This window comes from Balaenoptera musculus, chromosome 4, assembly GCF_009873245.2.
Source record: "Balaenoptera musculus isolate JJ_BM4_2016_0621 chromosome 4, mBalMus1.pri.v3, whole genome shotgun sequence".
Taxonomy (NCBI): domain Eukaryota; kingdom Metazoa; phylum Chordata; class Mammalia; order Artiodactyla; family Balaenopteridae; genus Balaenoptera; species Balaenoptera musculus.
Window position 1 is genome coordinate 84,122,191 of NC_045788.1, and position 26,238 is coordinate 84,148,428.

The following is a 26,238-nucleotide window of genomic DNA, read 5'->3' on the forward strand; positions in this document are numbered from 1 at the left end:
TGCATTCTGGGGGACAAATGCTTTTGTTTAACATCATTTTGTCAGAGGGGACACTCTTAGGCTGGTGAGACAGGGTAGACACAAGGCAGTAGCAGTCCTCAGCTAACAATTGACAATACATGGAGGCTTTGAATTTTCCCAGAGTATCTTCTGGGCATTAAACATACTAAATCTACCCTTAAAAGAAGCGAAGTGTATCAGTTTCACTCATCTTTGTCAAAATTAGCTAAGATCTGTCATGCACTACATAGTAAAGCTTGTATCTATTCTCATCAGTGCTGCCCAATAGATATTTATGCAATGATAGAAACGTTCTATCTGTAAGGCAGCCACTAGCCACAGGTGGCTGTGGAGCACTGGGAATGTGAATAGTAGACTGAGGAACTAAAATTTTAAATATTTTAAATTTAAATAGGTAGATGTGGCTAGTGGCTACTGTATTGAACAGCACAGCTCTAGATAATGCTCGTATGATTTCGATCAGAATGAAGTTGACAAAGAAAGAGGTTGGCACTCCTTCTGTGTTGGTCAGATAGCAGCAGGTCACACCTTTGGAAATTTTACGAGGCTGAATCTCCTCTTTCATGGGCTCTCACTGCTCATGCTTTAGGAGCAATTAGTCCTGTCTAAACTTAGATTTGCTTTCCTTCTCTCCACAGTATCATTGGGTTTATTTTTAATTCCTTGTTTTGTCTTTGATTTTCAGTTCCTTGACCGTCATTTTGTGGCCTGCCCCGTCTCTTTATGTAAGTAAAAGTGGTTTTTTTTTTACTTTTCAAAAAAAGCACCAGATTTGGGAAATTTGGGTCTTTATTGGCATGTTCTCCAGTTGACATTGTTGTGGTTTCCAGTGCTTCTTCAGTGTGTATTAGCTTCTTTTGTGTTTGGAGTCAATGCTGTTGGTGGTAGTAGTAGTTGCCATCATGAGGGGGCTGAAAAGACCAGCAGCCCAAGCCACTGGACTTATATAAAGACTTCCTTTGACTCAGCCACGGCTGCTGTTTGCAAAAGTCACTGCTCTTCTGAACTACAGCTTACATTCTTCAGCCAGATACCAGCCACAGTTGGGCTTTTGCTCCACTGTCAATCAATGGGCAATTATTTATTCTTCAGTTATACACCCATCCCTAGGCCCAATAGTTTTTAATTTCAACTTCTAGATCAGAGCTGTCATTTTTTGGACAAAATTTCTAATATCCTTTTACAGGAGGTACAAGACTGAAGTACAAAACTTTAGTTATTTAGGCTAAAATTGTATGTGAAATAGTAAAGTCCAGAAAAAAAAAAAAGAGAGAGAGAGAGAAATCATGTGCCAGGAGGTTTATAGAAGGTACCATTCTTTTTTTAGAAAAGATGGAAAGTCATTTGGGGAAAAAAAAAACACACAACTTGATTTCAGATGAAAAGAGAGAACATTTATAATTTAAAGCCCAAATCAGGCTGCACTGAGTTGGTTTGGATAAATTTCACCTTGAGCTGCTTGAAAGAGATTCTGGGGCCACGAACCCAAATAATCAAAGTCACTACCTGAGACACCACCCAAGAGATGCTACAGGTAATGGCAGTTACCTCACATGATAAATATTATCAGCATCCTTCCAGCTGCTTCTCACTCTCTGGTGAACACTGTCCCTTATTCACAACATACTATCTTCACCGACTCCTTCACACTCTGAGGTATTTCTTGTGTTGCAATCATTTGCACAGAAAGGAGGTTCCCATGGCTCTTTTGCTTGCGTGTGGCTTCCACTCACATTCCTAGAAGCTAGTTGCAAATATATGTAGGGGAGTAGAATCCTCCAAAGGATGCTAAGGCTAAAGTCTAAAGTGACATTTATTTGACAGAGAAAGGAGATTGATTAAACTCCCCAGAGACTGGTGCTGTGTGTAATGCATTTATACAGCAGGGGTGGGTCCTCTCTGCCCCTGACAAGTCTTGTTATTCCTCATTCTTGGTGTTGATAAAGTGGGTCTGTCAGTGCGTCGGAGGGTGTCGGCGTGCATGCTTGTGGTTACCACTTTACGTCTCTGCATCCCGACTCCAGTTACCTAGCACTGCATATTTCTAGTCCTCTGACTGGCAAATCATTTTTGTTGCAGTTCTTTTGTGTAAAAACAGTTCACATAATAGCTCTGTGTTAGACAAGGCATTAATCCTCACATCACCGGGGATGAATCAGCACCGTGCACTTCTGCCCGCACGGCTCAGCTATTATGACGTCAGCACTGGAGGGCAAGCCTCAGACACAAGCAGTGCAGCAGCCTGGAGACCTGGGTCACAGATTAGAAATCGAGGGGAGACCTTTGAGATAAAAAACGTAATTGAAAGGCTGTCTCTGGCTCATAGGAAAATGTGAAGCTGATTCTATGCTATATCAACCATCACTCTCGCAGCTTCTAGAGAGATCCAAGTTTTTAACCAGAGAGGGGGCTGAGCAAATGACCTGAATGGGCTAATAGCCCATCCACGTCTCCACTAACCTTTTCCCACCCCCCAGGCCAGGCTTCATGCTTGCTTAGATTGTTCCCAATCCTGAGACTGCCTTTATTTCAAAGGTGACAGGGCCTATGACAGTCCTGCTGTCCTCAAGTGCCCCACAGACACAGCTGATGGCTCCAGAGGTGGTGCCCCAGGTGCCCATCAAAGGGAGAAGAAAAGTTCCCTGGGGACAGATCAAAACATTATCTCCCCAGTGCTTCTGGTTCCTAGTGCCTCTTTAATGGCCTTCTCCAGACAGGTGCAGCATTCTGCCTGTTCAACTTTTTTCTCCTCGGCACTGCATTTAGTCCAAAGTCCCAGTCTGGATTTGACACAAATTTCAATAGGAGCTGAATAGCTTCCAGATGTTCCCCCAAAAGTGTTTCATCCCATTAATCTTTAGCAGAGCAAAGAGGAGCCCTCTATAACCTGCCATGCTGCCTTGAAGCAGAGAGCACAGGCTCGCCCTATTTGAGAAACTAGGTTCTTAAAAGGTAGACCTCTCTACAGTTCGGACTAAGGTTCATTCTCAGAACAACACCTTTCCATATTGAAAACTAAATGTTGAAAAGGCTGAAAATTAACTGCCTACATTCTCTGTTAACAAGACATTCCTTCATCACGCCTCTATCCCTCACTCTTCCTTTCACCCTGTGATAACCGTCTAAAGCGCCTTACTGCTGGGGTCTTCTGCCTTCATTAGATTGCTAGTAGGCCCCTACCCTGCTTCTAAAAGCTAATACTACTGCTTGGCTTAGGTTTTGATTGATTATCATACACAGCTTTTCATTCAGTTTTCAGTCAACAAACATTTATGGAAAGCTAGTCACTATGCTCAGTTCCTAAAACTGCTAGATAAATAACAAATGCTCCCCATTGTTAAAAATCCCACAGTCCAGTAGGGGAGATATATAGTAAATAAAGGCCATGCCATGTGATAGGCACTGGAATGGAGGTATATACAAGATGTAGCGAGGGGAACAAGAAGGGAGCGCCCGCCTGCATGTGGGAGGTGCCCAAGCTGGGCCTGAAAGTCTAAAGAGTGAATTGTAGTTTACCAGGTGGATGGGGGGAGGAGAAAGCAAAAGGGGATCCTAATCAGAAGAAAAGCCAGAGGGAAGTCAGGGGCATCTGCGCAGCAGCCGCATCCCGAGTTCGTGGCTAGAGCTTGGTGACGGAAAGGGGATCCTTTCAAAGGAGATGAGGCTGGAAAGTGGGCAGGAGGCAGATCACGAGGGCCTTGTATGCCGAGCAGAGAAGTTTGGACAGGAAGCAGCAGGCTTGGGGAGGCTTTGAAGAATTTTAAGTAGATTTATGTTTTAGAAGAAGAGCACTCTGGTGACTGAGAAAAGGGAGACCAGGTCAAAGATGAAAACCAAGGGCCTGAACTGTGCAGTGGGGCTGGGAGTGGAGGGGAGGGGCGATTCGGTAGTGCCGACATAGACATTGACATTTGCCTAATGCCAGCCTGGCTTGGCCCCGTGCATAATCCTTGCCTTCTAGGAGAAAGGTTGATGTGTTGTTTGGGGCCAAATTTCAGGCCAAAATGCACCTTTATGGGACCTTCACCAGAGACCTCAACTTGAGTCTGACCTACTGCTCTCCAGAGATGTGTGTCTCTCTCTCCCATAGCGGCCTTGGGGGAGTGGCAGGCAGAAAAGGAGAGGACATTGCCAGTGTCCCGCTTTTCTCTTCTTTCACCTGAAAATGAAACCATTTCTTAATAATATCCCCCTAAAGTCAATCATTGTCCCAGTTTCCTATCATTTTCCCATTGCTGCCCTTTTCTGAGGAGAAGTTCCAAGCTATTGAGCTGAATTGCAACTTATGCACAGCCGGGTATTGAAACAACGCAGTATATTTGTTCCTTCTTTCTGAATTAGAGTTCACCATAAGTGTGCTTTCCTCTTGTTCACTTTGGGCTGCCAGGACAATTTAAAGGAAATTTTCAACAGCTTATGTTGCATGTACCATGTTCTCTTTTGCAAATGAGAGGATGTCTGTGGGTGTGTTTAAGTCTTCTCTGTATTACTTTCTGGAGAGAGGTTTGAGGAGATGAACAAGATAAGGAGTAGAGACCTATTGAAAGCCCAGGTCCCTTCAGTGACCTGAGTGCAGAACGTAGGCTGGTGATCAGATGGTCAATTATGTGTTTGTCAAAACACAGTGGGCTGCATTCCAGACTGCCAGCTTTGGAGGCCCGGCTTCTGCCAACCAAATGTCATCTGGGAACATGCAACACTGGGCACTGTGAAGGAGTTTGAAATAGACCATGCCACAGCCAACCTACTGCCAGTCTTATAGCACCAATATGGCATGCACAGCCGGGCCCCATGTTTCAGAGCTCAGGAATTCACTGTTCTAAATTCAAGAGGTCAGATGGGTTCATGTTTTCAAAGCCTATGTTCTCTGCTTTGAACATTGTGACTTGCTCCTCAGTGATTTCCAAGTGATTTTTTCCAGTCACATCGCTGTGGAAACCACTCTTTTTGTGATGGTTATGAGAGCCTTGTCAATGTCCCAGAGGAGAGAAAAAAAATAAACTTGCTCTGACAATGACTATGATTCCGACAGAGGGATTCCAACTCTTAGGAAATTGCATGAAAGGTGCATAGCTTTTAAAATATCAGGAACCACCTTGGCAACTTATAAAAAGCAGAAGGGCTTTGCCTATTTTATAAAGTGATTTGCATATACCTGCATAAATAATGTCCCCACCTGTACTTTTATGCATTTAGGTTGAATAAATTAAATTCAGTGATCTTTAAAATATTCACTGTCTTTCATTGCTCAGATACCATTTTCAGGACCCTTCCTCCTCATTTTTATTTCCTGTAGTAGTAGTGGCTATTTTTTTCAATCTTTTGACTAATTCAGAGAATCAAAACACTTCTGCAGACCAGTCTACCACAGCCAGGAGCATTACCTCCCTCTGCTTGCATTTCTCTTAGCCCTTCTACCTATTAGGTCATGCTTTCCATATGCTTTTCATAAAGGAAGTGGGGGAAGTATATTACTAAAATGAAAACACACTGATACACATCTCAGGGACACACTCATATTAACCTTTCTTTCTTAGGCCACTGCCACCACTAACCCTAACCCTAACCCTAACCCTAACCCTTCAGGAACCATCCAGCCACTAAGCCATATCAATTGTAACTTGGGCCTTCAAATCAAAGCCTGGTTAGTAGGCCAGCCTTAAACACAATCATCCCATAAGCTATAACTACTTACTATATACAAAGAATCATATTTAGTGGAGAGTTAAAACATAAACTAGGACACTGCCCTTGCTTGCTCTTAAGAAACTTAAAATTGAGTTAGGAAAAGAAGTCATACTATTGAGTGTTCATATGCATAGAAAATAATAAATAACAACTCCAAAAGGAATGAGACATTCCAATAAGTACTATAGGATTTCATTAGTGAAACAGAGCCTTGAGGGCTGGAAAACTTCATGTAAAATGCGATTTAGCTGGGTCTTGAAAAATGGCTAGAATGTAAACAAGATGAAGAATAAAGGAATGGTATTCCAAGCAAAAGCATAAACCTAAGTGTGGGAATCTTTGAAGGGGTACAATAAATAGCACTGTTTTTCCCCACTCAAATTCTAAACCCATTGGAAAATAAGACAAAAGAACTGATGGCTGAGGAACCAAAATTTTTGCCAAAGTCTTTGGGGACAGATGTTAACTTAGTATGAGAGGTAAAAAGAGCTCACTGACTCCCTTCCTCCCAGGGGAAAATTTGGGTCTGCATAAGAACAACACTTTTCCAGGTCACTAATTCCCACTAGTCTAAGTAGTCAAGGAAGGAGAAAGTCTAAATTCCTGTACTTATAAACTTTGATAGATCAGTTCCACCTAACTGAGAAACATGGACCAAGGGCTGTCTTACCAACATGATGACTCTCCTCCATGGAGAAGTATAAGGAATGAGGCCAGAGGCAAGATATGTTTAGAAAACTTCCCTATGGAAATTGGGAGTGGGGAAGAGGCATTCCTATAAACCCTAAGATCCACAGGCTGGAAAACAAAAAGAGGAAATATTGAGTAAGATGAAAATGGGAACCAGAGCCAAGAGGCCAAATAAGGCTCTCATCTGCCTAAGGGGACATACCTGATGTTGAAACCAGTAGTCATAGAATTATTGGAGACCTAAACTAAGGGATCCTTTTCAGACTCTCAAAGTTACCAGAATCAGAATCCCAGGGACAAGCAAGAAATGAAGATAATGGACTAAAACCTAATTGGAAAAAAAAATACAAAAACTCTTATCTTTTGTTAAACTAGTAATAACAATAAGAAATAACATTTGTTGAGTGCTTGCCTTTCTTTAGGTAGTGGACAAAATACTTTCAATGGTTATATGATTTAACCTTTTAAACTACTCTTATTAAATAGATGATGTTATAATCCTAATTTTGAAGATAAAATGGAGATTTTGTATGTTTGAGTAATTTTTCCAAGAATGCCTAGGAAGTGATAGAGATAGAACTTGAATCCAAGACTGTCTGTCTTAAAAGCCTTGGCTGAATTTCATTAAACACAAAGTAAATGTCTACTAAGTGCTGAAAATATAATAATGAGCAAAACAGACATGGTCTCTGCCCTACTGGAGTTTATAATTTGGGGGATGAAAGACTGATATTAACCAAACCGTCACATGAAAGAACTTATAATTGCAAACTGTGCTTTCTGTTATGACATAAAAATGCCAGGTTTTCTAAGAACAAATATAGGAGGGGAATATTTAATAATAATAATAATAAATATAGGAGAGGAATATTTAATAAGTGAGTCTGGAAGTACAGGAGAAGCTTCCCTGAGAAAGTGACATTGAGCTGACATCTGAAGATGAAAAATAAGAAGTGAGATTAGGTGGTGGAAGAGGTTTCCAGGCTGAGGGAACAGCATGAATGAAGGCCCTGAATATAGCAGAATAGAGAGAATGAGGTGAAAAGCAGCCAGGTTGAGGCTGAAGAGAGAATACAGGGCCTGATAATATCAGGATCTTTGTCGGCCATATTAAGGACTTGCCTCAGGGCAATAGGAAAGCAAATTTAAGAATGAAAGTGGCATGATCAATTTTTTATTCTAAAAAGATCAGGCTACTCTTATACATTTATCCCAAACAAGCAGAAACATATCCACACAAAAATCAAGATTTATGGCAACTTTATTCATAATAGCCCAAAACTGGAAACAACCCAGATGTCCTTCAATGAGTGAATGGTTAAACTGTAGTACGACCATACCATGGAACTGCTCAGCACTCAGAAGTAATGAACTCTTGGTATGTACAACAACTTGGATTAATAGCAAAGGTGTTACACTGAGTGAAAAAGCTAATTTCATTTATATAGGATTCTTGAAATGAGAAAATTATAAAGATGGAGAACAGATTAGTGGTTATCAGAGATTAGGGAGTGGGGGAGAGATGGAGCTGACTGTGGCTGTAAAAGTGTAGGCCAGAATATTCTTATGATGTAACTGTATTTGGACTGTGGTGGTGACCATGCAAATCTATACATAAGGATACAATAGCGTAGAACTACATATACACACATACATGAGGGCATGCAAAGTGAGTGAAATCTGAATAAGGTGGATGGATTGTACCAATGTCAATTGCCTAACTGTGATATTGTACCACAGTTAAACAAGATATTATATTGGGCCAATATATCAATAATAGAGGGGTAGAGGGTATACCAGATCTTTCTGCATTATCTCTTACAATTGCATGATAAACTACCATAATCTTGAGATTAAAAGTTAAAGAAAAAGATCAAGCTAGTTTCATTATGGTAAATGGTCTAGAAGGAGCAAAAGTAAGGAGGCTGCTGTAATAGAACAGACAAGAGATAGACTAGGGTAGTGACAAAGGGAATGGAAGAATAATAAATGGAATCAAGAGATAATTCAGAAGCAAAATATACAGGATTTTCTTATGGATTGGATGTGGGAGATGAAGGAGAAAGAAGTGGCAACTATGACTACTGGTTTTATGCTTGTAAAACAATATGGAGGATGGTGCCACTCAGGGTTGTATGAAACACCAGAGGAGAACTGGGGTGGAGAAAAAATCATAAGATCTGTTTTTAAAATGTCTAGTGTCAGATGCTTTTGATAGAGATAAATGATCATATTGAGTAGGCAGAGGAATATATACAACTGGAATTCAGAAGTAAAGCAAAGGCGAATGAAGCTGTTGGCATGGATGATAATTGCCTAGGGGCAAGGTTAGATTGAGAAGAAGGCCCCAACTGGGACTTGAAGAACTCTTAATATTTAATCAGCTGGTAGAGAAAAATGAGGCTGTGAATATCCTCAGAAGGAACAGCTAAGAGGTAGTAGGAAAATCAGAAAACATTGGCACAGAAGCCAAGAGAAGAAAGTGTTTCAAAGAGAGCGGTCAGTAGCGACCACTGAGAAGTCAAGTAAGTTAAGGACTGAAAAATATATCACTTAATATATTAATCTGGATGTTACTGTTGACCTTAGCCAGAGGTGGTTTGTTGAAGAGGTAGAAGCAGTAATTTATTCGTCATAGGATGAGGAAAGCGTAAGAAGTGAAGAAACAAAGACAGCAAATGTGGATCAGTCTTAGAAGTTTTACTGTAAAGGAAAAGAAAATGAGCTAGTATAATATCTTTGGAATGGGGGAGTGAGGTCAAAGATTTGGGGGAAAAAATGGAGATACTGGCATCTTTATATGCTTAGGAGAATGCAGTAGAGAGGAGAGATTCAGTGTACAGGAGAGACAAGAGGATGGGATGATTGGTGGTGGAAGATTCCTGATAAGGACAGAGACATGGAATCCTGAGCACAAGTGGAAGGAGAGAAGGAGGGACATCTCTTCTATAGTTACAAGAAAAAAGAAGGAAGGGTAGGGATAGATGCGAGCCATGTGTAGGTTTGGTAGTGAGAAGTTGAGAGGTTTCCCAAGTGATGGCTCCTAGGGAGCAAGGTCCTACTAAGAAAAAGTGAGGAGGAGATTTGAGGAAAGTAGAGGTTTAAAATAGTTCTTGGGACAAATGGGACAGTAGGTTAGCCAGAAAAACAGTAGGATTCTCCTTGGCAGTGTGGAAGGTCCAGGTGAGCCTGGTGGGTTAATGTGGTACCTGTCTGTCTTGTGTGATTTTCTCCAGCAGTTCAGTGATGAAGCAGTTCAGTGATGAAGGTGGAAGCTCAGAGGAGATGTGCACTTGAGTTCAAGTTAGGATGGAGCTTTACCTGATGTACATGAAAAGATATTAGAGTTTTTAGCTTCTTTTTGGTTCTATTAGAGGCCAGAATGAAAAGGCAGTGTGAAAGTTCAGTTCTCTAAGCATCTGGTGAGTACCTACATTGCACCAGGCACTGTGTTTGGTACAGAAAAAACAGTCTAGTGAAGTTTAAAGGCTGCCATCTAGTCCAAAAGGCCAGGAACAGGTGATTAGATAACCTTTACCAAAAGACGCAGAAACCCATGTCATTACTTTTCTTTCTTCTGCCCGTTCCTTCCTCCCATCCTGGCATTACCCAATTATTTTCTTGCTTTCTCACAAAATATCTACTGTCTGCCTTATTGCCAAGCCTCTAATATGCATCATACAAATATGAGTGACAATTCTGATTTCTCCCATCATCATTTTGCTAAAATACGGTCATTTAGGAACAATTAGATCATCTACTTGAAGTGTGGTATTGGTACCGTGTGAATTTTCTCTAAATTTTAAAAGCTTCCCTCTAACTATACAGAAAGGCGATTTATTTAAAAGAGGGATGGAGAATTTATTTAAAAGAGGGATGGAGAGAATGCCATCCTGGCATTACCCAATTATTTTCTTGCTTTCTCACAAAATATCTACTGTCTGCCTTATTGCCAAGCCTCTAATATGCATCATACAAATATGAGTGACAATTCTGATTTCTCCCATCATCATTTTGCTAAAATACGGTCATTTAAGAACAATTAGATCATCTACTTGAAGTGTGGTATTGGTACCGTGTGAATTTTCTCTAAATTTTAAAAGCTTCCCTCTAACTATACAGAAAGGTGATTTATTTAAAAGAGGGATGGAGAGAAGAAGAGTGGGTAGATGAGAGAGAAGAAAAAAATGAGAAAAAGAAAGCTAATTATCTATAGAAGACCTTATATAGCAGCTCACCCTCGTTATTCAAGGGAACTCCCACTTGAAATGAGTAGATGAGCCTCCATTCCTAATGGTGGCCTACACCATCAGCCTCCAAAACAGCTTCCAGACCTGGAGACATTCCAGAGTGCTATAAACTAACTAAGTTCCAGCTTCTGGTAATGTAAGACAAGATATGAAGAAGACCTGAAGAATATGGAAATCCCTAATTCCAGTAGCAGTAGGATTCCTCACTCAGATTTGTTCTAAGCATTATAAAGTGGTAGCTTACAAAGAGGTGGTGGTAATGACAGCTTTCCTTTATTTGAACACATTCCATTCTGCTAGATTCCCTTTAGGAAATGACATTAGGACCATTTGACTCAAAACTAAATTGCAGATACATCTGGGGTAAAATTTGGCAGCTGCTGTGCAAAGCAGCTGTATTTTTTTTAATATTTACTTCTTTCATGATTCTATAATTCACACTTATTGTAAAATATTAAGAAGGTATAGAGTATGGAGAAAACATCCACAATCCCACTAAACAGAAAAAAACTATTATTAACAATTTTTTAGATCACCTTCTAGTCTTTTCTCTGAATTTTAACATAGTTGAGCATACACTGTATGTATAGGGTTGTATCCTAATTCTTTTACTAACAAACAAGTGCTTCTCAGTGTAATTACATACTGTTTGTAAATGCCACCATAATGTCTGAATAATTTTCTATCATATAAAATCCCCCAAATTTTCCTAACAATGCCCTAGGTATAGATATTTGGGTTATTTCCAGTATTTGAGCATTTATACTTTAAAGTCTTTCAAGGTGAGAACTATAATGTGTCACCTGAATTGTCAAACTTGGAGGAAACTTGAGGCAGGCAGTGATGCCACCCATTCAAAAGAATGGTCACCCTATTAAGAGAGTTACTAACTGCTAAGACTATGAAACTCATATTTGAATTTTTAAGTAGTTGTTGCAGAGTTTAAGCTTTTTTCCCCTAAGGTTAAAATTCTAATTTTTACTTCTAAAGTATACATTTAGTTTGGCTTGCATTTGTTACAATGATGATATAAAAGAAAAAAAATCCATTCAAAAATCGCACTGCCCAGAGATAACCACTGGTAACACTTCGGGGAATATATTTCCAAACATATCTATTTATCCGTCTCTTTTTCTTTCTCTTTGTCTTTCTCTTTTCAAAATGAAAGGAAAATCTACTGGCTGTTTTGTAATCTTGGTTTTTTACTCAACATTGTAATAAGCATTTTCCATGTTAATAAATATAGATCTACATTATCTTTTTGACAGCCACACTGTACTCCAGTGGAGGGTAATTTATTGAATTAGTCACTTATTGATGGACATTTAGGATATTTGGAAATTTTTTCTAACCAAACAATGCTACAGTAATCATCTCTATACATGTGTGCATTTTTTTAAAAATTCACTTGCCTGATTATTTCCTTAGGATAAATTTCTAGTAGTGGAACTGCCAAAGTAAAGTTTATCTACTGCTAAACTGTCCTGCAACAAAACTGTATCAATGTATACCCCCGCCAGCAAAGAAAGAGGCTGCCCATTTCTCTGCATCTTCACTAATTCTGTAATTGTCAATTGTACTTTTTGCCATATAAGTGAAGAGTTTCGTATTGAGGGTATGAGATGCTTTGTCCAAGCATACAATCAAGTCTGAAAACTTAAAGAAAAATGTATTAAATTTTATTACATGAAAATACAAATCACTATGGTAGAAAGTATTTTTTTTTTTTAAAAACTGGGGAAAATATTGTGACATCTGCCTAATATTTTTTTTTTGGCTGAATTTTTCACTGATTTTTCTTTTTTTTTTTAACATCTTTATTGGAGTATAATTGCTTTACAATGGTGTGTTAGTTTCTGCTGTATATCCCTAATATTTTAAGAGTAGGTATAAGTCAACAATGAAAAGGTGAATAATACAGTAAAAACTTGGAGAGGGCAAATGAGCAGCCTCACAAGTGTTTAGTTGTTTAGTCTCATCCTCTGCTCAAAGGCAGTGCTCCTCAGGTCCTGTGAGGTCACCCCTAGCACTGTTTCCTGTGCTCTGCATGCAGCCCACACCCTCACCGCCCTCCCAGCGAAAGCTGTGGGGGGAAAAGCACTACTCAGGGGACCCGCGGAGTTCCTGGGTGAGGGACTGATAGTACTTCCCTTGGTTACATACATTCATGTTTATTTGACATCACCATCCCCCAAAGCGGCAGGCTAATTGTTCACTCACATGAATGTGAAAATGATCATCTGAGCTCTGCCATCAGACTCCAGAATCAGTCAGTTATTGGGAAGGGAAAAATACACACTGGCAACATTGCTTGATCCATGTCTCCAGGGCAGAATTGACACTATTCTTCTACCAGACGTAGATAGAGATTTCTGGATGTTCTCATAAATAAAGTGCTAGAGGCCATGTCATCAGTGACCTCCACCTTTCCCTCTCTCTCTCTCTGACTCCCATGTGTATTACTACATACTTAATGAAATGGAATATTTATCAGCAACTTCAGGGAAAGTGAAAGACGCTAGAGAGGCAGAAGTGCCACACTGACAGCATCAGCCCCTGCCCTTCACAGTGCAGACTGACAGAGCACCTTCCCTGTGTTTTGGGGTAGGGAGCATCTGATTCCCGGAGTGTGTATGTACCCCAAGCCTCTCAGAGGGGCAGATGTTGCGCAGCGCTGTTCTGAGTGGTAATTGGAGCATTCCTTCAGCACAAAAAGTTCATTTGCAGATGATAAGGGATGGCACGTGCTCCGGGGCATCCTTTCTCCCTCTTTAACAGGAAACCATGTCTGAAAGTCATATGCAGTGCCTTAAATCCTTAGGCAGTGTCCAGAAAGGAAGCAGAAAAGAGGCAATCATGTTCAAGGTTGTACAGAAGCTCCTTTAAGCCAACCACAAGCTAAGGCAAATGGTAGGAACCAGGCCTAGTAAATGACTCCTCTACCTGAGCAGTGAAACTGCCCAGGAGGTGGAAGCACGTGACTACGAGCTGGGTTTCAGTGGTGCCCTTGGAGCAGTTAGAGGCCGCGCTGCCGTACTGCCAACTCAGAGTGCCGAATGTCTGGCTTTCTTAATGATGCCCTTAGAAAACTTCACATATTATACCCCTCCCTCTATAACATAGCTTATACTCAGAGGCCAAACAGGGACCCAATAATAATGGTTAATGTTGAGTGTTATTAATTAACGTTGAGTCTTCCTCATGTTCTTTCTCACCCTTTTCTTTTCTTCCCCAAACATGGTTGCCAATTTAAAGCTGGGCAAAGGTGTGTATATAGGGTATACATTACATATATGCATGGTACATATGCCACCTACTTATTCAAAGAGTCTTTCTACTCTCTTGCACAGGAGGTCTTTGTAGTGATAAAATTAAGGTTTTTCTTTTTCTTTCATTGGATTCTTCTTTTATGCACTCTTTCTGTAGTCTCTGTTATTTCTCATTTCTTCTAATGTGAGGTTATTGAAGACAAATCAGGCATACCTACCTTGTTCCAGAGAATCATTTCCAGATTATTTAAAATGGACCACCTTACCTCTCACACTTTGGTAGGGTAAAACTGATTCCACCTTTAGTTCCTTCCTGGAAATTTCTAGGCTTTTAGTACATGGAAAATAATTATCACCTCTAATTTAAAATTAACCCTGTATTTTGGGTGAGAGAAGCCTGTGTCTCATGACAGAATTTGAGTAAAAGTTACATTTAAATCCTCTGACAATATCCTTCTTTCTGGTCCTTACAAGCTAGTCAAGGATGCATAAGAGAAGTAACAGGAAGTCTCTAGTTAGAATCATTTTCTGGGATTTTTCCCCCTGCTTTTCTCCATCATCATCAGATTTGAATAGTGTCCACTACATTAGTTCTTTACCAATAGATTCCACATACTCCTCTACCAGTTTTTTTTAATTTTATTGAAGTATAGTTGATTTACAATGTTGTGTTAATTTCTTCTGTACAGCAAAGTGACTCAGTTATACATATATATATATTCTTTTAAAAATCCAAAAAAAAAATCTGTGAAAGCATTGATAACCACAATGAACAGCAAAAGGATGAACATGAAGATGCAAAAGGGGATACCACAATCACAAAATGTGGTGGAGGAGAGTAAGAAAATGTAGATTTTTTTTTTCTAGAATGTGTTTGAGCCTATGTGACTACCAGTCTACCAGTTTTATAATAGCACTTTTCAATGAAGCTTAGGAAGAACCTTAATACTGTTTAGTTTTCCCAAAATGCATGAAGTATCTGTTGACAATGTGTCTATATCTATCTATCTCTATCGATTTATAAAGAGTCAATTTCTTGATCATCTTATTATCACCAGTCATTAACATCACTCATCTAGAATTGGTACAGAGGTCAACCACCTCACAGTAGGCTGTGTGTTCACCACTCCACTCCAACTCTCTGATATACCTAGGAAAAGAATTTCAGAAATGTACACTAACATCCAGAAAACTACTTCAGAGATCTGAATCTTGGTGCAGGAATCCAGGAGAAATCTTACTGGCCACTATTATTGGGAATTTTCCCCTTTTCCTCAAACAACAAAGAACTATAGCCAAAACACTTTAAAGACATCCTTTTGAGTGATTTTGTTATTGGATTCTGATTTATTCTTTCTGAGAAAATGAGGGATTACATTTAAATTCCAGATAAATGCTTTTACCTAATAGGAAATGAATGTATAATTTTTGACTGTTGTGATACGATGATCTTTCATGAAGTTCAGTGCCTAATAATCATTTCCTCTTTGGTAATGACCAAGAGATAGAGGTTTTCTTTAGAGAGGAGACAGGAGCTCTATGGGTAGCCCTGCAAAAGGACACAGACTTTGAAACAGGAAGGGATGCAATTAGAAGCCAGAAAAACAAGGGAGAGCTGGGTGCTCATTAACAGTGCCAGCAACCCTAAAACGAGTTAGGCTTTAGTTAAGATGTAATCGAAAACACATACTCTAGATATTCATCCATTTCTAGGATTGTGCAGGGGTTTACTTTCCTCTCATCTCTTAGCAAAAAATAACTTGATCTAAGAAGAAAGATTTCCCCACACCACAGTCAGATTATTTCATGGGAACAGTACACCCTTGGCAGATCACACTGACTTGTGGACCAGCCTGAGGATCCAGGGAAAACAGACTGAGTGACCCAAAGGGACAGAGTCAAGGCCAGCTGTGGACAGGAGTCTTTACCATCTTCCAAAAACTACCCCAAATCAGTCATTTATTTCCTTTCTCAACAATAGGCATTAAAAAAACCTTAAAGATCAAAGTTCCTTTTCAGGCCTGAGCTATTGATGTGATTGTAGAGATTATTTCTAGGTCAGCTACAGCTACCTTTGTCTGTGGCTGGACCCTCAAAGCAGTCCCGTACAGGAGCACATGCGCGCACTGTCTGTTGGTATGGGCTTTTCTCCTGCCTATTAGATGCATTACAAAGTTGCTTTTAATGGGACCTCTCTGCATTCAACAGAAATATTTCTGGAGCTCTCCTGGCTCCCACAACATTTGCTGGGTGCACATTTAATATGTTTTAGCTTTACTGCCTGAAGGTGGAATCAGGGACATCTACCTGCACATGACAGTGCTTTGGCTCTTGCAGTTGCAGAACTTAATGTATGTATCAGTAATGAAAATCTTAATTAAGAAAGCTGCATCATTGTCCATGAACACTCATTTTTCTCCCCCTGCAAAGCCCTTTGTGTATTGCAGTATATACCTGGTCCAGACAGACAGAGCCCTCGAAGAGCTTGTCTGGCAGATCTTCTCTTGATTATTAACAGCTAGCAAATGACAAAGTCTCGCTCTCCTTTTGTCTTGAAACTGAGGCTTGGAACAGCAGAGCACACAATGTACTGTAGGATTTGTTTGTGTTTTTTTAAACTTGCTTTTATTACGTTGGTGGGTTTAAAAATCCGACAGTGTTGATCAAAACTAATTTAGGTAACTTAGGGTTGCCAAAATACTAGCAGATGCATATTTACACATATACTCTCAGAGAAATGTAATTTTCCATATAGAAACAATGCACAAACAAAAGAAGGGACAATTTTAAGCTGTTTGCCCATGTTTCTGGCACCTTTGGCCTCCGTGCTTGAAGCCTGCCATGTCCCTAATTACATGACCTTAGCAGTTCCTTCTTTCTCTGTGTTGATATGCACATGCCAGTTTGTCATTTGTGCAAAGTAACATGATTTGGAAGATGTAATAACTTTAAACAGACAACTGACTGTACCCATAAAAAAACTGAGTTATTAAGATCTTTTGAAAAGGTGGCCTATAATTATGTTTATGAAACAATATCCAATTGTAATATTTTAATAATGCCCAAATCATAGTTCCCAAAATAAAGTTAATTCATTTAAAATTCTCATAAAAGCCTCAAAACATTTTACTCTTAAAACGTAGCAACTCCATGACTTTGAATTATGACTTACATGATGAGGAGAGAGACTCATGTCTCCTCCACCTGTGTGTATGGTCAGTCTTCTGCATTTTTCTAAGTCCCTGGTCTTAACCGTTTTCTGGAAGACCCATGTAAGTAATTGAATTGGGCTCCAGCTCTATACTTATATAATGGTTTCTACTGCAATAGAAGGACACACCCACCTGAAGAAGGTCTCGTAATAAATATTTAGAACCTGTCTTCTTACTGTACATATACTGCCCTCATCAAGAGGGGAGCAGACACACTGTCTCTGGTGGTTCTAGTATAATAATGTTTATTTACTCTGCTTCTTAGAACTTCACATGCTTTAGCTCATTTATTTTCATAATCACTATAAAGTAGGTAAGTCAGTTTTCTGCATATCAGTAGCATGGGAAAATTTGTGTGAATATTCTCTATGTATCATGTAAGATGCGAGGGAGACCTTATTATGGGAAAGTTATTTTCAAATATTCTTAAAGTCTCATGTTTGCACTCAACATTTAAAATTAGGGTTAAATATGAAAAGTAAATAAAAATAGACTTATGGTTTTATACTAGAACCATAATAAGAGGTTAGGAGAGATGCTATCAGGGCTCTTAGTTGCTAGATAGGAAGCACTATGAACAGGTTGTTTTACTCTGGAAGATTCTCCTTTTCAAGAACCATCTGGCCAGCACTGCCATAAATTCTAAAGCAACTGTGAAGTAACTGGCCTAGAAATATTGCAGGTATATAGTGTAAGGCATATAGTAGGCTGTCAATAAATGTTTGGAGAATGAACAAATGAATAAATTATGAATGAATAAGGGAAAGGATGAATTTTGTTTGCATTTCAAAGACTAAACCATAAGATCAGGTACTTTTCTTAATTTTGGAAAGTACTTGATTAGAAGTTTGAAGTGTGCTGAATTTCTAATCCTTGCTATTCAACTTTCCAAGCAATAAAATACTCAATGGGGGTGGGGGGGAGGAAGGACGGATTGGGAGTTTGGGATTAGCAGACGCAAACTATTATGTTTAGAATGGATAAACAACAAGGTCCTACTGTATAGCACAGGGTGCTATATTCAATATCCTATGATAAGCCATAATGGAAAAGAATATGAAAAAGAATGTATATATATATATGTGTGTGTGTAACTGAATCACTTTGCTGTACAGCAGAAATTAACACAACATTGTAAATCAACTATACTTCAATAAAATAAAATTTTTAAAATACTCAATAGAATTACAAAGACTCTTAGGATTTAAAATTGGGTAGATTGGTTACCTTCTGTCTCTGGAACACACACACACGTGTGTGTGTGTGTGTGTGTGTGTGTGTATCTCCATGTATGTATGTAAACAATCACTGGATCACAATGTAAAATGAACTTCTTACTGTGAGTCTTTAATAAAAATGTTTTTTAAAAAATGGGTAGATCCCACGATAGTGAGAGGCCCGCGCACCGCGATGAAGAGTGGCCCCCGCTTGCTGCAACTAGAGAAAGCCCTCACACAGAAATGAAGACCCAACACAGCCAAAAATAAATAAATAAATAATTAATTAATTTAAAAAAATAAAAATGGGTAGATCAAGATAATATATTTTCCTATTCAACATATCTACAATGTGCTTAAAATTGAAGAGTGACTAGACCCATTAAATAGGCAGACAGCAGGCCTTCTGATGATTTACCCTCATCTCTGCCTCTCTGCTGAGACCTCAATGTGTTTCTTCATTTTTGTGCTTAAAATACCATATGCTGTATCAACTTTGGCCCAGTCAGCAAGCTGAGGAATCAAGCAAGTTAGGGCCAAGAAGTGCCACGCAACTGGAGTGAAGGGTCTTGGGAAAGCCCACCAGCTGACTGTAAGGATGCCCTTCAGTCCAAACCTGGCCACCATTTGCTCTCACATGGAAATACATCCACTTCCAGTGTCATAAGTGATCCTGCCAGCAGACGTGTGCTCCGTGGTCCTCCAGAACATCGTATTTATGTTAGTGCCTAATGAAATGTCCGTCATGCAAAGTTCAGTTTGTTATATTTAAGTGCCCATGGCTTCCTTATTTCAAAAGCAAGTACCTTTAAACATAGTAATAGCATTTCTCTATATGCAAACCTCTGTACATAAAAAGGTTTACATTTTAAAACAAACATGTTTTTGAGTTGTATCCAAATTCAGAAAAAGCATCTGAAAAATTTAACAGCTGAAAAACACTTTCTTCTTGCTGGGAAAACTTAAACCTTGCTAGGCTTTATGCAACTTTAAAAAAAAAAAATCACTTCTGTGCTGAGAACTAGCATGAGAAATCTCAGCATGAAAGGTTGTTGGAATTTTTTTTCTTCATAGAGCTAAAACCCATCCTTGGTTTTAGAGTGATGCCACAATATGCATATGCTTTGTCAGGAACAAATATGATCTAATTTCAAGGGCATCTTCAACAAAAATTAGGGAGGAAATGATAAAGGCTACTCAAGGAGCAATCCAGTGTCTGAAAGCAAGGGTTGAGGACATCATTGTACCATCAAGGTCCAGAAACGCTGCTAACCTGGAGCGGGTTGTTAACTGTTTGAAAACCCTACGGGTATTTGTTTTATTATTGTCTCACTCGGTCCTTCCTCAGCCGAGAGGATCTCACAAGGGAAGTGCTGCTCTGCGATGGTGTCCTGGACTTTGTTTTCTGTTTGTTTCAGCACTTCAATAAATGATCTGTTACCTGTCATTATGACCTGCGTGCATTTGCCAAGCAGTTTTTCAAATCAAACAAATTATATGGCTGTGTTTCTAGAAAGCTGAACCATTTTGAAGATAGTTTGGAATTGGAAACACACGTAGACATGGCCGTGCAATTGTAGGTTTATACTGGACACATGTGTTCAGGCATATTCAGGAAAATAGGAAAAAGAAAATAGACTGGACAATGCAAATATGGAAATACAGCTTGTTTAAACATTTGCAGCCTATACTCCTAACAGTGTGCACATGTAGAAGTGACTTTGTAAAGAAGGCCCACATTCAAGCATATTCCTCTTAATACTCTCCTGGGAATTATTAAAGAACACAGTGTAATTTTTAAATATCGTAATGGCTACCTTTCGAGTGTGATACCTTGGGTAGTGGCTTAGGGAGCCACTTATGGGAGGAGAGACAACAACAACATACTCTATTATTTACTGGGTGATTTTTGAGAGAAACGAGTCCTTCCTTGAAGACAGGCTTAGATATTTCAAGACCTCCTCAGAAAATTTTTTCAGCACCTTCTGTGCTCCAAATTGAGGCAGTTTGCATCATGTTTCAGTATAACTGAGTAGCAGGCTGGCAAATTCCCTGCTTTTCTACTCACCAAAATCCAAAATAGAACTCACAAAAACTCCTTCCTTCATCACCGCACCTCACAAAAAACACCCCACTGGGACCCCCGGGGAGAAACAGATCCCCCCCAAAAAACCCACCAACCAGTAAATAGAGCCAGCCCTGAAATACAAATTCCCAGCTGTAAGTGTAGCACTTTGCTCAGTACTGTGAGCTTGCTAGTGCTGGCACATGCTTTATAATACAGATGCATGAATGTGCTGTCTGAGGCAGAAGAGATGCAACGTCCCCTTTGGTGCTTCTTGTCTAGAGTGCATTGCACAGGAGTAGCCTCCCAGACCCAAAATAAAAGACTTAATTTGCCATCTGACCATTTTTTTTAAATTAAGACTTCCTGTGACTTAATTTCTCATAACATTTGTAGAAAACCATCTTTTTCTACTTTTGAAGCGTTTTCCAAATTCAAACTTTCACTGTCTGTATCTTACACATATACACATATGCATACACATTTAGAGATTATATATTTAAAGTGAAATATGTAATATGGACCACTTTATAGGTTTTCTAAAGAAGTGTGCATGTGCTTGTGTTTGATAATGAATTATTTTACAGTTAGGACATAAGTTAATCAAACCAATGGGAAATCATTGTTCTAAACCAACATGTGTATTAATTTTTTTGGACCATGAGATATGCATTCTTAAAGAGCAGCTTATTTTATGGAGTACTCCTTCTTCTTCTCTAAAATTATTTTCTAGAATACATTTTTTCTAATTAAACAATACTGACGAAAGTGAAAGGGAGGAAAATATGCTCTAACCAGAGGTCCAGTTTAACTTCCAAAGTTGGGCCAAAATTTTATCCAAAACTTAAATCTGCCTCTGAGGGATAAAGATTAGAAACACTGAGGGGACTTCCCTGGCGGCGCAGTGGTTAAGACTCCATGCTCCCAATGCAGTGGGACACAGGTTCGATCCCTGGTTGGGGAACTAAGATCCCACACGCCATAGGGCGCGGCCAAAAAAAAAAAAAGAAAAAACACTGAAGTCTTTACAAAAGAGAGCAAGGTCCAAAGGCCTTTTCCAATAGCTTAGGGATGAATTCCAGGGGTTCAGACCTGTGTTTGACAACAGGCCCTTTCTATTCCTGTGTCCTTGGGGGCAAGTTAATTAATCGGTTAGCCTTGAGTTCCTTAGTTATAAAATAAGAATAGTAATAGTAATTGCTTCCAAGAATTCTCGTGAAGATTAAATGAAATAATATCAATATGTGTGAAGCATTTGGTCCAGTATCGGTCACATAGAAAATGCTCCGTAATGGTAGTTCAGAGTCTAAATTATTTTAGCATTGTCAGTATCTTTAGAATAAATGCCTCACCTGGAGATGGCCATGATGCACACTTCAGTGTGTTATTTCTGGCATGTTTCTCAGTTTATACATGATGATTTTTTTATAACCACAACACATATAATTATGCAACCAGCATTTTGTTTTTGCAGGGTAATATTTATTGTACACTAACACCGTGCCAGGTGCTGTGCAAGGCACGTGATGTATATCATGTCATATGATAATCCTTACTACAGCCCTATCAGTCACCATTATTACACCCATTTTTCAGTTGAGGGAACTAAAGCTGAGAACACATCAGCAGATTGCCCGCAGTTACATAACTAGGTAATGATGGAGTCAGATCTTGAACCAGGCAGCTAGTACCAAAGTCTAACCTAAGAAAATAATTACAAATAAATTAAAAACTTTGTACACAAAATGTTCATCATGAATATTTTTTTTACCTTTTCATTGTAGATATTTCAAACATATACAAGAGTAGAAAGAACATCATAGTGAACCCTCATGAGTTCCTCACTCAGCAACAATTATCAGCTCATAGCAAATCTTCTTAGACATATCTATGTTATAAAACTAGAAATAAGCTATATGTTCAACTCTAGGGAATTGGTTAAGTGTATTATGACATATCCACTAGAATTTTTGAGTCATTAAAATGTTTATGAAGAGCTTATAATAACTTGGACTATTTATGCTATGTACTAAAGGGCAGCATATATAATTATACATATTGTGTAATCACAACTTTTTTTATTTTTTTAACTTTTTATTTTATATTGGAGTATAGCCGATTAACAATGTTGTGACAGTTTCAGGTGAACAGCAAAGCGACTTAGCCATACATATACATGTATCCACACAACTATTTTTTAGTAATAAATTGTAGATCCTGGAAAACTATGTTTTTTTGTCTTACCCCTTTTCTGTTTTCCTAAATTGTATATCATGGGCGTATTTTTTTTGAGCATATTTTATTTTTAATGATACAACAATTGTTTCTCTTATGTCTAGAAAAATATATAGGTGTCTTCACGTGTAAAGGGAGAGAGCTTATTTATCTGACTTCACTATGGAAATCAGTTTATGCAAATAGAGTATCCCATATAACAGAAGCTTATCTCCTCTTAATTATCAAAAGATATTTTATTTTATTAATATTAAGTTTTGATGTATAGTATCTTAAATTGATATCCAGCTTTCTTAGAATATATTTACCATCATTCATACTTTTCTAAATGCCTGAGGGTCATCATCATTAAACAACAATTGTGTTGTGTTTCTACTGACGCTGATGAGGATGTGGAAGTATAAAAATAATGCTGTATATTTGAATACTGTTTTGTGGTTTCCAAGCATTTGCAAGTGGCATTAACTATTTGGTCCTTAGTCTCTAAGATTATTTGCTTCTGTGTTTATTTACCCCCAGATTACTATAATATTCTTAGTTCTCATGTCTTCTTTTTACAGTTTTTATTTCTCTTCTTCAGTGATCAAGTTTCTTCTTGTTGTGCCAGCCTCATCTTAATCCGCATTTCTTCTCTAATACACTACTTCTAATCTGCTTCAGACTAGGAAAAAAAAACAACCAAAATCACTTAGGTTGCACATAAAGTCCATGCATTTACTCATTCACTTAACAAATATGTAAACAAGTGTGGTACACTGTGTACTCAGCAGTGGGAGGGATACACAGATAAACAAGACACAAATCCTGCCCTCAGAAAAGTTTTCATCCAGCAGCAGGTCTGAGATGTGTGCCTACTTTGCTAGAATCCATAGTAGAAAGTGCTGTGCTCTATGAAAGCAGTATAGATGAAGTATTATTGTAGTTCAGAGAAGAGCTAACGGGGGGCTTTACCGAAGAGGCGACACTGGATCTGGGCCTTAAAAGGCAAGGAGGACTTGAGCAGACAGATAGAAGAAAAGAACATTTCTGAAACCGTGAGCAAAGCCGGGAAGAATCAAAGGGTAATGACTCTGCAAAGAAGTAGTTGGGTTTAACTAGAGCATGGAGTGTGTGAAGGCGAGTAGTGGGAAATAAAATGGTAAAAATAAATTGGGACCAGAAAGTGAAAGGACTTGATTACCAGGCCAGGAATTTGGACTTTATTCAGTAGACGATGGGAAGCTATTGAAAGTTTTTAGTAGGAGTAACATAATCAGAGCTGTGCCTCAGATTGGCTCTGCCAACCGTGAGCAAAATGGATTGGAGTAGGGAGAGACCAGAGGACACAGATCAGGTAGGAGACTATCTCAATAGTCCAGGAAAAGGCAATGAGGGCCCTAACTAGGGCAGGGGCAGAGGGAATGAACGGAGCTGGTAAATTGATTGAGACATGGCAGAAGGAGAACTAATCCATTATATTTGGAGAGCAAGGGAGAGGAAGGCACAAAAGACGTCATTATGTTGTTGAGCCTGAGTGGGGCCATGAACAGAAGCAGAGGGCTAAAGATCAGGAACAGATTTGGGAGCAGAAAGCACGAGTTTAATGTTGAACGTACAGCGTAAAGGTACGGACGGGGTATCCATGAGAGTTCAGCTGGGCTTTTGGAGACATGAGGCTACAGTGCAGCAGAAGGGCAAGGCTTGGAGATCAAGATGTTGTCTCTGTCTCAAAGACGAAGAGGACAAAGTGGCGAGAGCAGAGCTTATCAGAGAGACTTGAGGGATTTATGTGTGGTCTACTTGACTTGCAGGTCTTTTACACTTTCTTTCTCTTCTTAACCGTATTTGGAATGCCACATAAGTGGCTTGCAGGTGTGTGAATTATACATAAAAACATACAAAATATACTCTAAAGTAATGAAATAATTTGGAATATAGCTAATGGTATCAATTTCACATGATCCACAGCCTTTATCTTCACATATAATAAATTCCTGTGTGACCTTAGAGAAGACACTGTACCTCTCTGGGTCTCAGATTCCTCATCAGTTAAATGAAGACGTTGATTAAGATCCCTGGTCACCATAACTAGCTGAAAGCAGCCAAAACTGACATTATGTAAGAATCACTTGGGGAAGGGAGGGGCAGAGGCCAAGGCTCAGGAACCCGTGTCCTTTAAACCTTCCTGGGTGATTCCGATATGCAGCCAGGGTTGGTAACCACTGGGCTACACATTCCAGCTCTTACCTTCTAAAGAGTTAGCAATCCTTCAGACAAAATGGGCCTTTTTTGCCACAATTGACAAATAAGAAAATATATCCAAAATAACGTTTACTGTCAAATTCCATCTATAACAAAATACTCCCTCTCTCTCCTTTAAGTTAAGAGTAAGATAGAGAACGTATTTAAAAAGCACTATAATTTAGAAGTCTCCTGTGATGTTATACAGTGTGAAAGATAAGTGTGAAGGGGGAGATGGAAGGGGCAGAAAACCAGGGAGGGTCGGGCACGTGCGCATCTACAGCACGCTTCTCTGTGCACCCGTGGACTAGCCACGCACCCAGAACCCGGCTATGCCTGTGCTCTATGGTTGATTTTAATGCTCCCACCGTGCTTGCTTAGATTGCATATATCAGCATGTCAGAAGTTCTTGTGTAGATTGTTTTTGTCTGTTTGAGCTGTTGTAACAAAATAGTGTACCATAGACTGGATGGCTTATAAACAACAGAAATTTATTTCTCACAATTCTGGAGACTGGAAGTCCGAGTTCAGGGTGCCGGCATAATCAGGTGAGGATCCTCTTCTGGGCTGCAGACCTCCTGTATCCTCACGTGGCACGAGGAGCTAGAAAGCTCTGTGGGGCCTCATTTAGAAGAATACTGATCCCATTCATGAGGGCTCCATCCTCATGACCTAATCACCTCCCAAAGGCCACACCTCTAATATCATCACACTGGGGATTAGAAGTCTAAGATATGAATTTGGAGGTGGGCGACACAGACCTTCAGACCATAGGGCAGACCCAGAACGGGTCTAGAGTGAAATTTTTTTGAAGCCTATTGAGATTCCAGGGGAGGATGAGCCCTCTCCTTGATTAATGGGCTCGCCTTTAACACACCCTCTTTGTTTTATTCATTTTTCATCATACATTTCATAATTGAACTTGTTCATAGCTCCATTATTACAGCATTGCCTCAGCAAAAAGAGATACATTCTGAGGGCCCCAGAGTTCAGAGCGTGCTGGCCTGGGCCATGCAGGTGGGAAGAAGGGAGAGGGCTGAGGTGTCAATTCTTCGTTCACTTTCTGTATTCTTTCTCCCTTCCTCCCGTTGAGGAAACAGTCTCCTGAACTTGACCGGTCAGACTGGAGAAACAGGTTGGAACACGGGAAATCTGAAAGTTTCCAACTTCCAAACTAATTTTGACATCCCATTTGCCCAACTAGTATTTATTGTGGAGCTGCTATAAGTAGGGCATTCTGCTGAGTCTTTATTTACACCAGAAATTAGCGACCAGTTGTAATTTTGATTGAGCGCTGGCTACTACCATAGACCTAAGTGCAGAGGAGAACTAACGATAATGATGATACTTTACATTTATATGGATCTTAAC

At 39.4% G+C, this 26,238-nt stretch overlaps 1 protein-coding gene across 3 annotated transcripts in view; it reads left to right on the top strand.

Moving 5' to 3' along the window:
- The window catches only part of ZBTB20 (zinc finger and BTB domain containing 20), a 785,132-nt gene that overhangs the window by 618,598 nt on the left and 140,296 nt on the right, over nt 1–26,238 (top strand). For all 3 annotated transcript variants that reach the window (XM_036849631.1, XM_036849632.1, XM_036849633.1), the window contains one exon: nt 707–746. The gene's annotated coding sequence lies outside the window, so the exon portion shown is untranslated. The remainder of the gene's footprint in view (nt 1–706; nt 747–26,238) is intronic.